Genomic DNA, 15,268 nt, shown 5'->3' with positions numbered 1-15,268 from the left:
TGAGGTAATGCAGCTCCAGAAGGTGAATTCAGGAGTGCTGGGAGGAAGTGCATGGAAAACGGGTTTCGGTTAGCTAGAAGAAAGAAGTTTCTAGTATTTACTGATGTACAATAGTGGGAAAGGTCATCTTGTAAGATTCACACGAAGTTACAGGGGAGAGTCTTACATGAGGGACTAGGTAGAATTTGCCCACTTTCTGTGTAGGTCATGTTCGGGCTACAGGAGGGCACTTTACCATTTATGAGATGGCATTATTAAGAATTACTCATATACATAGTTAATAATAGCAGATTACTATTTTTAAAGATTTTATTTATTTATTAGAGACAGAGAGCACACAAGTGGGAGGAGGGGCAGAGGGAGAGGGAGAATCTGCAGCAGGCTGCACACTCAGCACAGAGCCCAACCTGGGGCTCGATCTCACAACCCTGAGATCAGGACCTGGGCCGAAATCAAGGGTCGGACGCTTCACCAACTGAGCCACCCAGGCACCCACAGATCACTATTTTTATTTCTTTATTTCAAATCATCAGCATCTATGTTGTTTCCTCAACCATGAAATGATGGTAATACAAGTACCATCCTCATGGTGTTGTGAGAGATTAAACGGTATCTATAAAGTACTGAAAACAATGCCTGATACATAGTAAGCATATCATTTTAAATATAATTGCAATAAAAATAGTACATACATGTATACATACCATTACTTGGTCTCCTCCTATGTGCTGCACACAGTGTTTCACAGAGGCCTCACTACACCCTTGATGTAGGCATTAAAGTCTTTATTTAACAGGTGAAAAAACTGAGATTGTACCCAGTACACTTTGTCGCTATTGTTTATCTGTTCATTATCTCAAAACGAACCTGCTAAAGAATTGATGACAAAGAAGACTGGTAAACCTTCTAGGTGAGGAGTCTGATATTGAGCAAACCAAGCACCCACTCAGTCCTGGGGCTGCTGCCACCTTCCCTGCCTCCCCACCCATCTCGAGAACAAAGGCATGGGAATGTCCCTGTGCCAGTGGGGATTTGGTGAGACACAGCGTGGGGCAGTTCCTCCTTGTTGCTGTTGCAGATATATGTGCATTAGGAGGAGGGGGCAGAGCCTGAAGGTGCTGGTGCAGCCCTCCAGGAAGCCAAGGGCCTTTGCCCAGGGAAGGAAAACAATTGCCAGCCTGAGTTCAACAGGATGGGTGGAAAAGCAGGCCAGGGAATTCCCCAGACCTACTTCCAGATCACAGCTCTGCCACGTAGGCAAGTCCGTTAACTTCTTTAAGCTTATTCCTCTCGTTCATAGAATGAGGGTGATAATGCTTGCCTGTCGAGGATGCAAAGGCACTGAAAGACATAACATGTAATTAAGCACCTGTTTCGACGTCTGTCAGGGACCCCAACAAAGTCATCCCTCTTCCTATTGTCCTCTGTTCATTCTGGTTTTCCATCATCACGAGGTCCATCAACACTCACCCTGCTCCCACCCCACCTCCAGTACCAAAGAGTAGAGAAACTCCCCACCTGAAGTTATAATTTGAAACTTCAACCCAAAGCAAATACTGTGAGAATCTCTAGAAACTTCCCAGAAAACAGAGGGTCTGGATGGCACCATAAGAAGCTCCATTGACAGCCTGTGCCAGGTGCAATAATAGAGTCATCATGGAAGACCAAGAAAGAATAAAACAAAACTGTGCTGGAAATTCCAGCATGTTGGCTCCCCTCCTTTAGCTTGGAAACCAGGATGCCTGGCAAATGGTGTCATGGACGCCTGGTTGGAACACCAGGAGTTCCCACCTTTCCCAGAGGGTAATGCATGGTCAAGGGACATGGTCCTGCCATGACGACTTGAGAATTTGAGCAGCACAAATCAACCAGGAATGAAATACTCAAAACCTCAGGGATACCATAGACAAATTAGTCACCTCAGGACTCTGCCCAGCTCGGGTCTGAGGTGGAGGTTTTGAAGGTGCAGAGCCACCAGAAATTAATGAGCTCCTACCATTATGGGGTGGGGCCTTGGGAAACAGATGTCACAAACTCTCATTAAACTGTCAGACATTCTTCCAGCATTTCCCCTCCCATCACAGCTGATTATCAAGTACACACACACACCCCAAATATCTTGATAGGTTACTAGGAAAAGCAGAAAAATGTCTAAGAGTTTAATGAGATTTGGGTGGAAGAAAATTCTGTATTTTAATGTTTTCTAGGCAGTAGAAACAATTCATCAAAGTTCCTGAGACTCATTCAGCTTGGCTACATTTCTTAAAATATTTTCATAAAATTTGAAGAACAAATACCATTATTGGGCACTAAAAACATTGTAGTCTAATAGACCAGCCATTTCACCACTGTTCACTCAGCTTGGCATTCATTCAGCTGGGTCTTCCTGGGATTGCACACAAGCTGAGCGAGCTGTACCCCGTGGCTGGCAGGACCCCACGCAGGTGCTGTTTTCTTCACACATAGGGCTGGTTTTCTGATATGTTCATATGACAGCAGTCAGCCAACTGGTTGGTAGTGGTAGCATGTCCTGAAGAAGCACGGATCAACTCACTGATGCAGTACAGTTAGGGAAAGAACTCTTGGCAATGACAGGGCTAAAGTAGAATGAGTTCCTAGTCAGGGACTGGAGAAATCAATTTTCAGGTGATTTTTGGAGGAAAAAAAATGCATTGGAAAAGTAAATTATAATAGATAATTTCTAAGGTCATTTCAAGTACTGAGACTCTAGGATTCTGAGGAGAAGAATGAGAGAAAATGTTCTGCAATGCGACATGTTTCAAGCCCTGAGTGCAAGGAGCCTGAGAGATGCAAAGAGCAACTTCCAATGTGTGTATGGTTCATGTGTTTGAGAAACACCTTTGACATATATTTGGGGATGTGATAATTAAAATATGAAATAGGCATTAAAATAATCTCTGTATGTCAGAGGAGATTGAAGATCAAAGACTGAAGAATTATCCCACACCAGTCAGCTCATAAATTTCAGAGCTAGAGTAGCTCATTGGACTCTGGATCCTGTGATCTACCTGTTGACTTCTCCTGGAGCAATTACGAAGGCAAAACATCAATAGACATAATGACAAACTGGACATGGATGAACACTGAGAGGGATCAAAGACACCCCAAAGTTCTGAGCAGGTTTAAAAGGGAGAATGATCAGAGCATTGATAGAAATAGGAAAGGCAGTAGAGGAACTTATTTCGTTTGGAAATCATTAATGTTTTGGGTTAATTATATTTGAAGAGGACTGCTCATCAAGAGAACAAAATCCAAAATACAATTATGAACTAGTATTAGCCAGCATTTACTACTTGCCAGACAACAATTATGCTTTTAAAGAGCAGCTATCTGCTTATTGCACGTTAACTCATTCAATGAACATAACAGCTCTAAGAACAGGCACTATTAAGGGGGAAAATGAGACAGAGAAGTTAAACTGTGGCCTGAGGCCATATAGCTAATTAATGGAAGAGCCAGGAATTGAACTCAGGAGTCTAGCTCCAGAGCCTGCACTTTTATAAAAGCCATTACACTCTTTTGGCAGGAGATTTGGAAGAAATCTATAGGCACACAGATTAGGGGCACCTGCCCCACTGCTGGGTAAGTAAGAAGAGGCTTTTCAGAAGCAGTGAAGCTTGAGTGGGAAAGTTAAACTATTTTTCACATACTGGTATATAATCTTGTTTGACCATTGAATTTGTTTTATCTCATAGAAAAATAAAATGAAAGAAAAGGAAAATGAAAATTAGCTCTGTAAAAGTGTGTGCCAGAGTTCAGGTCCCAGGAGATTCTCTTAGTAGTTGCGTTAATTTTTATCTGTTCATAGGACTGGCTTGGTTATTTTGGACTTAGAGACCAATCAATACAATCAAGTAACACAACAACCCTGTGTGTTTGTTCTTTTCACCTTTCAAATTAGTTTTCTAACTGCACAAAAATTGCATTTAACAGAATAAAACCATCAGCAAAGACGCAAGCAAAGCTGCAGTTGTGTTTACAGACACAATCCGGTCTAAAGTACAAGGAGAATATCCCAGTGTCACTTATGTAATCCATATTCAGCCCAGAACTATGTACAGTAAGATTCTTAATGATGTTTGCTAAGGATGATGTATTAAAGCATTGCTATAGAAATGTGAAACTGTGACTTACAATAGGGAGGGTTGGATTGAGGCAGAGTTATATGGATGGAAGGTTCCTGAAGGCATGGTGGGAAACATCTTTCGGGTATGATACTTGGACAAGGAGTTGATTTATTAGTATTGGAAGGGTACATGGGAGAAAGGAAGTAAGAGGTTATGAGAGAATGACCCTCCTGCGATGGTGGGTGGGAGAATTCTTGCAATGTGTATGTTAGCACTGCTGTGTAGTGAAGGTCTTGGATTTCCTGGGTCTGTCCAACATGGTAGTCATTGGTCATATGTGGCTACTGAGCACTTGAAATGTGGCTAGTCTGAATTGAGATATGCTGTAACCATAACATACAAACTGGATTTCAGATTCAGTTTGAAAAAAAATCATGCAAAATATCTCAATAATACTTTATATTTGATTGCATATTGAAGTGGTAAAAATTTTGTTATACTGATTTAAATAAAACACACTTTATTAAAAATTTTAAAAATATTAAAATTAATTTTTACATGTGTCTTTTTACCTTTTTAATGTGGCAACTAGAAATTTTAAAATTCATATGTGGCTCACATTATATTTCTGTTGGGCAGCACCAGCTTGAGCCTGTCAGTGGGTTGGATACATCCCTGTTGGAATGGAGAAGTCTAGCATAGCAGTTGGTTTGAGAAGGTATGGGACTGACAACCTAGGTGGGGAGGTCATTGGGATTCAAAGGATGTCTGGCAACACTGCTCCCTGACTGTAGAAGATTCATCCTGGGGAAAACAAGTTAGGAAAAGATTTTACATTCATAGGAGGAAAAGTATTTTGCATCTAAGTTACAGCAGGGCAAAAGAGTCAGTGGTTGGCCTCATGGAGGTCAGAGGTCTAGAGGGAGCCAAGGATCAGTGATCTCTAAGAAACAAGTTGGTATTTTGGAGACCAAGACCTGGATGGTTTCCTTAATATAACACCTGCTCCTTGAGAAGATATCTAGCTGGACACTGCTTGTACTTTCTGCCTTTAATTCTTTTATGTTCTTCCTCAGCAAATGTTTTTCTTAACTCCATTGCACCTCCTGTTTGCCCTGGGAACACAGAGAAATTTTGTACAAACTTATCCAGGGTTTAAAGAGAGCATGGCATGACTCCAAGAAACAGACGTGCTGATATGTACTAGGGAATTTTGTAAATGTTTGGTAGGATGAGACTTCCATGACACCAGGGACCATGTCTTTATTATTTCCTGAACCCCTAGCGCTAAGCACAGTGCCTGGAACATAGTAGGTATCCACCAGCTGTTCAATTAATGAATTAATGACTCAAGAGTTAAGTGATACTCAAGAGAATGAAGTGAGATCAGTTGCCTCTCCCTATACAAAGCTACTTGGCATAATTCTTGGGGGATTTTGCCTTGGTATAATTCTTAGAGAAATCAAAGCACATACTGAAGTGAAAACTGGATCTTCCACAAATAATGCTAGAAGTGAGTCTAATAAAACAGCAGTTATAGCTACCATCAATGGAGGAGTTCTCATGAGCCAGGACTAAGAGCATTACATGTATTACCCCATTATATCTACATCAAAGAATTAACTATGGTCTATGTAACGTTAAATCTCATTTTATAGGTGAGGCATCTGAGGTGTAAAAAAGTCAAAGAATAGGCTGAAATTTACAGAGTTAGCAAGGGTGGGGCTGGAATTTGAATTCAGACAGTCTGACTCCAGAGTCCATTCTCCTAATCATTATGCTATAATTGTATTTCAATTAAGTGTCATCCATAAATTGAAATATGATGTACAATGTCTCTTTTTGTGAAGGCTTCGCTATTTGTGTGGGTGAGTGTGTGTATAAGTAACTATGAACTTGAGTGCTATTACCAGGAGAGAGGACGTGTCTTTCTCTCTTTTGGTTCATTATAGTAAGCTATGAGTATTTGATTGACTTCAACAGCTGGAATATCTTCTTCATAAACTTACCTGTTTGTTTTAATTACATTAAAGATTAGCTACTTTCGGCATATTTGCATACATAATCGTTAAGGTGATCTTTCAAATTATCGAATTCTGTAACCAGAGCTAATATTTCTGGCTCCAAATTATTGATGCATTAATACTATCACTACTACTACACACGTGTGCGCACACACACATACATGCACACGTGAATGTATACATCCTTAAGCTCAGAGAGCTTCCTCAGGACTATATACCTTACTTCTACAACTGGTCATCTTGAAACCTGTCAATCCTACTCAAATATCAGCAAAATAGAGACACCAGATTCTGCCTTTATCTTTCACTTTTGTTGCTGTCTTTATTACAGTGCTATATGTTTATTGAAAAAAGACGTGAAAACAACTGAAAGGTCAAACGAGAAGAATAGTTAAGTAAATTATAATAATTCCATAAGATAGCACATTGCACACTATTAAAATTGTAACTACAAAGAGGTTATTGATAGGTACAAAGAAGCCATGATTAAAAGTTAAGTGAAGGGGTGCCTGGGTGGCTCAGTCGGTTAAGCGTCTGCCTTCGGCTCGGGTCATGATCCCAGGGTCCTGGGATCGAGCCCCGCATCAGGCTCCCTGCTCAGCGGGAAGCCTGCTTCTCCCTCTCCCACTCCCCCTGCTTGTGTCCCCTCTCTCACAGTCTCTTTCGCTGTCAAATAAATAAATAAAATCTTAAAAAAAAAAAAAAAAGTTAAGTGAAAACAAGACATAATTATATTTGAATTAGAATATCCATTCTGTGTAACAGTATGTGTAGAAGAAAAGATATATACCAAAGTAGTAACAGCGTATTTATCTGGATGGCGGAATTAGAGGTCTGTTCTCTCTATATGTATTTATACTTTATAAGTTTTCAACCCTACACACACACGCACACACGTCTATTTATATGCATATGTGTGTATATACATACACATACTCATACATGTGTTTATATACATATGCATGTATATGTATACACACACTCACAGATATAATTTTTATGATTACAAAACAATGTGGACGGGGCTGTCTGTCTGCTTTAGATGGTGTGATCTGAAAAGGCCATTCTGAAAAACTGACATTTGAATTGAAATTACATGGAGGAAAATGTCCCAGTCACCAAAAGAACATTCCAGATAGAAAAAGAACAAACCCAAAGGCCTTGCTCAGCAAAGCCCAATATGTTGATGAGGTGACTGGACCACAGGGGCTGAGTGGGAAAGTGGCATAAGAGGAGGATGCGGAGGCTGGAGGGTCAGACCATGCAAGTGTCAGGAGAGCCGCGTGGCTGAAGGGACATCTGAGAGCAGGCATGTTGCTGATATTATGCTGATATATATGTTCTCCATACATGAAATGAATGGGATTTCCAGCAGTAATTCCACCTTTTCTAAGAGAAGTCTGATGATCATGCTTATGGTGGGTATGCTTTCTAATGTGGACCCAGAAATAAATTCTAGCATGTTGCAGCACTAATCCTACGGTTAGTAGTCATCTCAGAAGCAAAAGGAAAATGTATGAAAGACATGTACAGTTAAGTTAAAGGATAGTTACACACATACACATACACTCAAGGTGTTGATCATACTACAAGAATTTAACCATGACGTTTGCTTAGCAGGTTGCCTGTTATGCCTTTGGGTTACACTGTAAAGGCAGAGTCATCGATCCAAGTTTGTACTGGGTTCAGAAGCACAGTACTGAGATCCAAACCCCCCAAAAGAAGGAAACACATCTTTGAATCTGACCCACCCTACAGGACTTTTAAAGATAAATGTTGTTAAGTATAAACATTATGGCAATCAGATAAAATATATAGCCCAGAATGGAGTCCTGGGGGACAGAACTGAACATGGGAATTGTCTGTGTTGATCTCTGGGTGGAAAGGAGAACTATGTCTAAGTCTTGAGAGAGGAAGATGAGGAATCAAAGACTACAAAGTCCAGGGGAGTGGTTAGAGGAGACACGAAGAAGGGTATCCAAAGGCAGGACCAAGATCAGAGAATGGGGAAGATGGAGCTAGGCAGTCTAAGGAGTGGAGTGAGGAGAGATGCCCAGGAATAGGATTCAGGTGGTAGGAACACATACACCACACACATGGACAGAAAGGGGTCTGTGGTAGAGGCCCATGATGGAACTTATTTGGAGAAAAAGAGGATTAATAATACAGTAGAACTACGTTCATAGTTCATCTGTGGGGCAAAAGAAGGGCTAAAGAGCTGGCTCAGGCTGTCCCAGGTCCACATGCCCTTAAGACCTTCATTCACTGTTTTGTGGGTAGACAGTCTCAACAAATATTCCTTGATGTGAACTGATGAAAAGGCCATAGAAAGAGAGTCAGAACTTCTCCAAGACTCCAAACTAGATTCAAGAAGCTCAAATGGACCTCAGAGGTCCCCTCATGGGAGTGAGGGAGAAGTAACAAGGCAGAGCCCCGAACCTCTCCCTGACCTAAACCAGGCAGTCCTGCTCTTCTCTGAACCACATGCAGAGATATTACAAAAGATTTGGAAATAAGATTCTAATTGGAAACAGCATTTGAAAGCCACTAAATTAAGGAAGGGAAGAATACATCCTTGTATCCCTTTCTTAGCCAACTCAAGGCAAGACATTTGGGAGCTAGCAAAAGTAAGGGATGATTCCTGGGGAGATGCTCCAGATGTAGCCTAAAACGGAAGACCGATGTCTTGGGGAAAGACAGTATCCTCCCAGCAGTAATTACCTTGACCACAGCCAGTCAGTGTGGGTCTCCTGGAGAGCTGGGGCCACCACAGGAAGTGATTCTGTTATTGTATAGCCAGAGGAATCCTCGTTGTCATTTTCTCCACTCTCTTCTGTTCCAGCACAGGCTATCATAGACATATCTGACATTTGTGAAGTGAAATTCCTATCTGGCAGCTGCTCACAACCAACAAAGATTGACTAGAAGCTTCTGTGCCTCAGGAAGTTCTCTGGGAAAGCCCTACATTTGGTTGAGTTTCTTTGCCTTCTGCTCTGTGATATTTCCCATAAGGATTTAGGAAGAAATGGAGAGGAACCATCTGACTTGATGGCTTTTAGGTGATTAAAGATGGGGAATGAGGGTGTCAAGCTTTTCATGTAACAGATAATATTCCCTGACTCTGGAATTACTTTATTTTTTTAATTAATTACAAAATCATGATCAGCAATTCCCTCTCAATGCATAGTAGTCACAAGAATGGTAAGAAAATGAAACAAATCCACAGTTAATTTTGGCAAACTTCCATCACTTGTGTGTATTTTTTTAAACCCCAATATAATAACAGTCCTGGACTTTTAATTTTTATCTTATATTTAAGTGACAAAGAATTTGTCGAATGGTACATCATAGTTCTCTCCCATCTTCTTAGAAATATAAATTGCTGGAGGGGGGAGTGCTATAATTTTAGACCAGAAAATACATGCCAGATGTCTTATATGAAGCTGACCCGCCCTAGGATATATGCCTTAGTCATTAGGAGGTGTCCTAAATATTACCGCAAAGCCCTTGGAATGATGGGTCTGAACCCTCACTTATACTTAACTCCTGGCATGTTGCTTTGTCTCCGTGTCTTGTGCTCCTACTTCCATTGATGTAAAGGAAGCACCAATTAGATAACACTCCATTATTAAGGAACCAAGCACAAGCCAGCTGAGGCAGGGGACCCGCCCTCTCACCCAGAAACAATGTGAAGCCTGCCTGGCTGAGGGTCCCCAGGCCTCACTCGCGCTTTGCTTTTGATATTCTCCAGCACACACTATAAACATGTCTAAGCCTGTCCTGTTCAGTTTGTTTATTCAAAGTATATTGTCCAGCATAGAGAAAAGGGAAATCTAGCAGGACTCTGGAGATGACAGCAGGGAGAGAGACAGAGAGAGAGAGGGAGGCAAAAAAGGGGGAAAAAAAGGCAAAATGGTGAAAACAGGAAACAGACCAGTGAGAAGAGTCAAAATGCTGAGAGTCAGGAAGCAGGGTCTCTAAATGCTCTAATCTCCACTGTGCGGCTGGTGTGCAGAGTGGTTGGTACAATTCCAGGGGTCTCTGTGCACCCCAGTACCGCCTATTAAATAAGGGCGCGTCCTCATTTACAAGAGAAAGGGATCCTCTTCACTTACTCTTCTCCCACATGACTAACTCCTTTTCCTCTTTAGGAAATCTTCATGCCACCTCTTAATCCTGACCTCCCTAGCTAGATTGGCACGTGCTCAGCCACATCACTCATCACCCACATTACGTCCTGCATAGATCTGATCTATTTTGTAACAGTTAGTTGTTTCATTGTTGTTGTTGTTTATGGCTTCTCTCCCCAGAGGCTGCAAAGCCCACAAAAGTGGGAATAGTCTTCTCTTAACATTACCCTATCACTGGGTATTTAGTACATGCCTGGCCTGTAATGGATGTCAAAAAAAATTTATTAATTGAGTAAATAACTAAATTAATAAATGAGTCTACCAGATGGTGTAGGTAGCATGTGAAAGGAATGGGAATATAGTAAAGTGTCTTTTGTCACTGAAGAAATACTTATATTTTAGAACTTTCAAAAATATATTACCAAGCATGGAGCTAAAGTCATGGCAACTGATACCCACCTACATAAAATAAAATATGCAGAAAGTCAGAAATCTCAGGGATTATATTTCAGAGCACTTCCACTATATTTATTCCCTCTCAGTTTTTAATATTACATTATTTTGAATTTTAAAGAATTGGGATCTTCTCACCACTTGTAACATCATTCCTAACGTACCCACTGCCATTTTCTACTGATAAATCAAGTGCCATGTTGCATTTCCTGGCTAGGCTAAAAAAGAGGCTTCTCTCTATCCCTTTACAAATATACAATTAGCAGAGTTAATTATTCTCAGGGAATAACATATTTCTTCCAATTTGCCAATTAGGAGACAGCCATTTGTAACAGTTGAAAAAGAGGAAATGCTACATGGGCTAAGAGGAAATTTGGAAAGGAAATGTGATTGGAGAAATTATTTTGAAAGGTGAAATGAAGGAAGAAAGAGACAAAGGAAAAGAAAAATTAGAAATTGGAGATGAAGTCATTCTAGCCCCTCTTCAATAACCTCTGTTCCTTGAAGCTGTGGACGTAAGACTTGACAAAGGATCCTATGCCACGTGCTTAACAGATCCTTCGGGTCATTCAGGGTCATGGGACTCAGGCTTCACCCAGAGGCGGTTACATCTGGGGCCCTTTGATCCTCTCTTTCCTCATCTGGAAAGTGGGAATAATAAAATCTTAAAAGGACAATTGTGAGATGAAGTAAGATCACACACATGAATGTACTGTGTCTAGCTCAGTTCATATCAGCTTCCTCCAGTTTCTCCCCAGCTTACCCAGACTCACAGCCATAGAATAAAGTCAGGCAGTAATTCCTCTTCTACACAGAAACAACCTGTTGACTGTAATATTAGAGCTTGCACTAGAAATCCAAAATCTCTTTTTATTCCATTCCCTGCAATCGCAATCCTTTTTTATGTGACTGATTATACTTTTCCGACTTCATTAGGCCCACTGTTGAAGATAATTTCCTCTTGATTATTATAGCCCTTAAAAATTGTCAGGTTGTGGGGCACCTGGGTGACTCAGTTGGCTCAGCATCTGACTCTTGATTTCAGCTCAGGTCATAATCTCAGGGTTGTGAAATTGAGCCCCACATCAGGCTTCATGCTGAGTGTAGAGCCTGCTTAAGATTCTGTCCCTCTGTCTCTCCTCCCCTCCTTGCTCTCTCTTTCTCTCTGGAAAAAAAAAAAAATTATTAGGTTGTACTTTTAATTATTTAGTTATTCTATTCCTTATGTAATATAATAAAGTAGGCTGAACTTATATAGAGCCATGTAAATATGTATGCATATGTGTATGTGTATAAATGTGTGTGTGTGTGTACACTTTTATATTCTAAACGCTTCCTGCCAGCTTGTTTCTTTGTCAAGAACCTCTAATCCTGGCTAGTTGGGGACTGGAGGTGTGGAGTCCACGTAATTGAGAAGCCCAGTGTTCCTGTGCTCCAAAGATTCAATTCTGTGAGATAGTGTAGTGTGGCATGCATCACCAATGCAGAGTATTTGGGCTGGTTTCCCAAACTCAGATGCTAGAGCTTCCTGACAATAAAAGCAATCACTCAAGGATTAGATATGTTAGGGGAGATGCTTCTGGGCTTTGATGGATGGTGTATGTAGGAAAATAGTATACTGATATTGCCAAACATTCAATTCTTAGGCCACATTAATAAAGATCTTCAGTCCAAAACAAGACAGGTGTTAATCCCAAAGCATCCGGTAGTGGTCATGCCACTCTCTTCAGATGCCACCTCTTAAAAGACAGTGGGGAAAGGGGTGGTCAGGATTTTCACACTTAACCCCTGAGAAATAATAAAGGAACCTGGGGGTGCTTCTTATGAGGGGAAAAGAACTGAATGAAGGAAATGTAGGCATTAACTTCACATATTTGACAGACATTTCGAAGGAAGAGGGACTAGCTTTATCCTGCCTGTTAACAAAAGCAACACAAGCTCCAATGTGCAGGAAATATGATAAGGTAAAGTAAGATATGCATTTTTGAAAGGGGAAAGGATTTTCTAGCTGCTAGACCTGTCTAAAAATTAAATGATAGTGAGTTTTCTGCCACTCCAAGTATGTAAGGTGGAGTGGGACTCAAGGAATGTGTGTCTGGGATGTCAGATTTTGTCACCAATGTTGTTCTGAAGCACGAAAGGAGAGTCAGGGAGGCTTTCCCTACTCATTCTTGCCTTGACCTTGAGCAGAGACCCCAGAGACAGAGTAGAAAGGGCAAAATCTTAAGAGTCCCTAAGACCTGTGGTTGAACACCCGTGTCAGCTCTGTAACACTCGAGCCACTGTAATCGTTCTATTCCTTGACTTGCCGGGCTCACTCTGGCCACAAGGGCTTTGCAGTGGTTTGGCACTGGCTGGTCTCTCTGCGCGGTATGTTCTTCTTTCATCAAATTATTCAGGCCTCAGCTCAGTGTCATTTCTTTACAGAGGTTTACCACTCTAGGTAAAGTACTCATTCACCCATTTCCTCATACTCTTTCTCTCAAGGTTTTATTTAGTATTTATCACTGTCTTTAATTTTCTTCTTCATTTGTTCACACACTTTTATCTTCCCTACTTAATTTAAGCTCCACCATAACAGAACTTTGTCTTAGTCACCACTGTTTTCGGTGCTTAGAGCTGTGCTGGCTCAAATAAGATCCCCTGAATATAACTTTTAAGCAAAATAATGATGCTGGCACTCAGTACAAATGATGTTTAGTCAGATAATTCGCTCCCTAGTTATAGATGAAATATTCTAATTCTAATGTGTTTGATCTAAGTAACTCCGGTCCTTTCTCTCCTACTCAAGAAAGCATCCTCATACAATGTATGCCTCTATGAATGAGCCGGTACTCTACCGCCTTCTGTGATTACAGCTGACTGGGCTGTGAGTGCGTATCTGACCCAAGACTGGCCAGTTAGAGAACTTCCCAGGAACTGCTGTGACTGGAATGCAGAAAAGATGTGTAGACTGTCTATGATGGTAGAAGAAATGGCATATGAAGCTCAGAATTTGTTGGTGCCCCTATCCCGTACCCTGTTGGAAGCCAACCTGGTGAAGAAGAGAATGAAGCTGGCCCTCTGAGAGAAACAGAGACACAAGATGAACAGCTGAAATCACAAGTCCAATAGACCCTGAGGCCATGCTACCCTGCCTAGCCTGTGGTTATGTGCAATTTCCCCAGTATTCTTCCCATAAATATCCTCTTTTACCTACATTGGCTCAAATAGGTTGTAACATTAGTCATAAAGATAGTGCTGGTCAATATAGAAATCAACTGAGTAGTGATATGGAAATAACCTGATGTGTGGACACACAGTAGAAACTCAGAAATATTCACTAACTTTTTAAATAAATGAAAAAAAAATAGTGCTTCTGATATATAAATAAGACATGACAATCAGTTGAGAATAGCTGCTATCTGCGCCATGCAATTTTTTTCTCATGAATTATATTCTCTCTAAATGGCAAGTAAACAATATGGCCCCTGAAATAGAGATGGGGGCCCAGCTTGAAACAAGACCCAACATTATATGGGCCTTGGACAAGACTAAAGGCTCACAGAATGTATTTGGAGGAGATATTTGGCAGCCAAAGAGGCAAATTGGCATTTTCCAAAATGCAAACAACAGTGGAGAGGCCTCAGGCTAAAGTTTCAGAGTTTCCTTAGGGTCTCTCAGCAGTGCTGGATCCGAGAGTGTGTTGTATATCCAAGTAGTTCTTGAGGAAACGACAGGCAGACCCTGACATGGGGGAGCATATCCTGAACGAGTATGAGCCAGAGCATTCGAAACGGAATGTACAGCAACATCCCACCCAATCGCAAGGGATGCCACCCCACACACAGAGGTTAAGAAAGCTGCCCAGATTGAGACACTGCATCCAACCAGGTCCCTCCCGGTAGGAGTCAGTGGAGATGGAACTGCATTTTGGGGAGCAAATTCATGCAATCACTTGGTAAGAGAACAAACTGAGCCGAGAAGCCAGATTTCCCCTCCTGGGTGACATCATTAGGAGGCACATAACTCAACCTTGCAACACTTATTCAAGAGAGAACAGCTACATATGGTGGAGACCTTCATAGGAAAGTGAAAGGGCCCAAGGGTTTAGTAAAGCCAGCTGTTTCCACTTCTGAAAATAAAATAACAAAATTTAAAATGATACAAAGTTCAAAGTTTAACAAATACATCTGAAGCCATTTGCAAGCTGTGGATACTGTGGGGTCTTTGTCCTGGGGATGGGGTTCTTGGTGTAGTGTGGCTTATATCTAGGCCAACGATATTTTGAGATAGCATGATATGGTTGGAAGTGAACTGGACTTGGATGTTTGAATCTGTATTTAAGTGCTGGTTCTGCCCCTCCCCACTTGGGTGAACTTGTAGAAGCTCTGACATCTCTCTGAACATCATGGGAAAAGTAGGGTAGGAATTACATGTTCCACACCATCCAACAACAAAGAGATGCTGATATAAGAAAGTGCTTCTAGGAACTGTAACATGCTAGAGTATGAGTGTCAGTATAGGATCCTGAGCTTACAGATGGCAACGTGAACCTTAGCGCAGAGGAAGGACAGCAGTAGAAAGTAGAAGG

The sequence above is a fragment of the Halichoerus grypus genome, chromosome 5, assembly GCF_964656455.1.
Source record: "Halichoerus grypus chromosome 5, mHalGry1.hap1.1, whole genome shotgun sequence".
NCBI classification, from domain to species: domain Eukaryota; kingdom Metazoa; phylum Chordata; class Mammalia; order Carnivora; family Phocidae; genus Halichoerus; species Halichoerus grypus.
The sequence above is the reverse complement of the archived record's forward strand: the minus strand, read 5'-3'. Positions refer to the sequence as shown.